Source organism: Citrus clementina, unplaced genomic scaffold (assembly GCF_000493195.1).
Source record: "Citrus clementina cultivar Clemenules unplaced genomic scaffold, Citrus_clementina_v1.0 scaffold_9, whole genome shotgun sequence".
In the NCBI taxonomy this organism is placed as follows: Eukaryota; Viridiplantae; Streptophyta; class Magnoliopsida; order Sapindales; family Rutaceae; genus Citrus; species Citrus x clementina.
In genome coordinates, this window is record NW_006261964.1 from 28,729,126 (window position 1) to 28,732,845 (window position 3,720).

At 37.1% G+C, this 3,720-nt stretch overlaps 1 non-coding gene across 1 annotated transcript; it reads right to left on the reverse strand.

Annotated features, from left to right (window-relative positions):
* Nucleotides 1–2,325: 2,325 nt before the first annotated feature.
* On the reverse strand, nt 2,326–2,462 carry LOC112095517. The gene has a single exon (XR_002903893.1). It is a non-coding gene; the product is annotated as a small nucleolar RNA Z247 (small nucleolar RNA).
* Nucleotides 2,463–3,720: the final 1,258 nt, after the last annotated feature.

Sequence of the window (3,720 nt, forward strand, 5' to 3'; positions counted from 1 at the left end):
GTTAGGTAGGCCTTTGGTTTGAATATTCCAGCTTTTGCTCTGGTTATCATTTTGTGTGTGGAAGGAATTGGATTAGGTTGAGATGATTGTGCTGGGTGAATCAAAGAGTGTGACATGGTAGGTTGAGTTGGTGAAGAGAATGTGGTTTGCTGGAATAAAGTAGCAGGTGGTGAGAGTTGAGATGATGTGTTGTGAGGAAGTGGTGAAGATGTAATATCAAGATTATTAGAATTTTGATCATTACTTGCAGTAGCAGCTTCAAGGGTATTCAAATTGCTATTAGAAATAGGTATAGTATATTGCTGAAGAAGATTGGATTGAAATCCAGAAGACTTGGATGGAGAAGATGAACTGAAAATGGAGGAATATGGAAATGAAGTCTCATAAAAAATAACATGACTTGCTATATAGATTTTTCCAGAGGGATGGAGACACTTGTAACCCTTATGCACAGAACTATACCCCAAGAAGACACATTTGGATGTATGAGAGTGAAACTTGTGTTGATTATAGTCTCGGAGAAAGGGAAAACATGAACATCCAAATGTTCTTAAGAATTGATAATCTGGAGTGAGATGAAAGATAGACTCATAAGGGGATTTCATTGACAGAACTGGAGTAGGTAATCTGTTGATAAGATATGTGGCTGTATGAAAGGAATCCCACCAGAATTTAATAGGTAGATTGGCTTGTGTAAGAAGAGTGAGACCAAGTTCAGTGATATGCCTATGCTTTCTCTCTACAATGCCATTTTGGTTGTGAGTGTATGGACATGAATGTCTGAATTGGATGCCCTCTGTTTGAAGAAAATTAACAAATGATCGAAATTCTCCCCCCCAGTCTGATTGAAGACATTTGATAGGTCTGTCAAGTTGTTTCTCTATTTGGTTTTTGAAAACTTTGAAGACTGACAGTGTTTCACTTTTAGTTTTCAAAGGAAAAATCCAAGTAAATCTTGTGAAGTCATCAACAAAGCTCACATAATATTTATAGCCTTGTGATGAAACCACAGGGGCTGGTCCCCATAAATCAGTATGCAACATATCCAGGGGAGACTTTGTTTTGATAATAGTAGCTGGAAAATGAAGTTTGTGCATTTTTCCTATTTGACAAGCATCACAAAAATCAAAGATTTTAGTTTTATTTTCCAGTTTGAAAGATGAACATGCTTTGATTACATGGCTCAAAATCTTAGAAGATGGATGTCCCAATCTTTGATGCAATACAGAGGTACTTAGCAAACACTCAGAATTTTTACAAGGAGTTGCTGCAGTATGCAGACAAGAAGCATTATTTGAAAGAGTAGAATTGACAACTGAAAACATTGAAAGAGGATTGGTTGGTATTATTGACTCAGCAACAAAGCTTTGACTAGATGCAGGAGAGACTTGATGCACAGAGGGAACTGGCTTATTAGATGAAACTAATAGCAATTTGTATAAACCATTTTCAGCTTTGCCCTGCAGTATGATCAAATTCCTCACCTTGTCCTTCACAAAGCAGAGATTATTAGTAAACTCAATCACAACATCATTATCATTAGTGAGTTTAGAGATGCTAATAAGGTTTTTTGTAATTTGTGGCACTAAAAGGATATCATTTAGCTTAAGAGTTAAGGAGGTATTATGGGAGTTATGTGATTTCAATGCAGCACTACCAACATGTGTTATACTCAATCCAGCACCATTGCCAACAAGAAGTTTAGATATACCTGTAAACACTTCAGAGACATGCATGTTGTTGATATCATTTGTCAGATGGTGTGTTGCACCACTATCCAAATACCAGTTAGCATCAGCAGGTCCCTCCATATTAGCCAAATATGCAGACTTTGGATTTCTATTTGGTGGTGGTCTGTAAGATCCAGATGCAATAAATTCTTCAAGCTTCCAGCAAATATTGGCAGTATGGCCTGTTCTGAGACAAATCTGACAGGTTGGCTTAGAGACATTCCATTGAGGCTTAGTGTTTCCAGAAGATCTGCTATTGTTAAATCCACCATTTCCAGCATTTGGATTCCAGTTGCCTCCTCCTCCACCTCTTTGATTATCTCCTTGATAAGCCTTGAGCTGATAATTAGTGCCATAAGCACTTCCACTATTTACATTAAATCCAGAGCCTCCATTATAACCTCCCTTGTAACCATTACTGTTATTGTTTCCACCGTTACCATAGCCAGGATTATAACCAAAGCCACCAAAACCTCTTCCTCCAGACATATTTCCCTTTTTGTAACCTCTATTGTAAGTAAGATTAGCCTCAAAGTTTTGTTTCACATCAGTATTAGCTAGCATATGAGTTTGTTGTTCAATCCTAGCTTCTTGAGTTAGGAGCATAGCATAGGCTTCATTTACATTCATTTTTCCTACTCCTACTTGTCCAGTAATATAGGTAGCAACAGAGTTATAGTCTGGACCTAAACCAGAGAGCACATGCAAGATCAGATCATCATCACTTAATGCACTACCAGCAGCAGCCATATTATCAGCAATACTTTTCATCTTAATGAAATAATCAGTAATTTTCAGATCATCCTTTCTAGTTGAGTTCATCATATATCGTAAGTGCAGAAGCCTAGATTTAGACTGAGATCCGAATTGAACCTCTATAGCTTTCCATACCTCTCGAGAAGTCTCTAGATTGAAGACTAAACTGATGATACCTTCACTCATTGAAGAAAGTAACCAGCCAAGAAGCACCTGATCTTGTGATCTCCAAGTTGCGAATTCTGGATTTTCAACAGATCTCAGTTCATCTTCAATTCGTTGAGCAATGTGTGAGGGAGGTGGAATGGTTGAATTATCAATGAATTTCTCAAGTCTGTTGCCACGGATTGAGGCAAGAACTTGAGATTTCCAAATCAAATAATTGGATTGATCTAGCTTAATAGGTGTATTGAAAGTGAATGTCACATGTGTTGAATTAACTGTTTGATTAATTGGCGCTTGAGAAGAAGAAGAAGCTAGATGGACTGAAGCCATTGTTACTGGCTCTGATACCAAGAAGAAGAACGAGAATAATGTTTGGCAGCTGAGAAAATGAATAACCAGATCTGAATATTTTCTTAGAACTAAATTTCATTAATCAAAAAACTTATTCGTGTGTACAAAGTTGTTGCTATTTATACTAAGCTGAAGCTCAGCACTAAATGATGTAATTAGCTGCAACTAATTCACTTATTCTGTTAACTAACTATAACAGCTTTTGCTAATTAACATATGCACAACTAATTACATAACCACCAGGCTCCAGCTGGCATGCCATGTCATCTACTCGTAACTGTATGCTGCTGCTGCTGTGATCCTCTGCTTTGCTGGTAATCTTGCAAACATGAGCTTCCTTGACACCACAGTACAAGGATAAGTAAGAAAAAATATGAACTGCCCTCTGACGAAAGTCTTAAGAAGATCATTATCCCACATGAGGTGTTGGAAGGTTATTACATAAGCTTCTATGTGTATGTTCCAAACACCGTCAACTTTAACCTGAGAGCAACAGCTTCTATTACAAAGTCAACTATAATTTCGAAGCATTGATACCATCCCAATACCAAAATAGTGTCTTAATTTGTCAAAGTATGGTTTCGAAAGAATATTTATTTATATATTTAAAGAACCGTCAGGATTTGCAAATAAAGAACGGACGAAAGAAAAAGGATCATTATACCTCCACGACCATGTTTAACTTCTGTTAAGGTTAATTGGTCTCGTGTTAACTTTT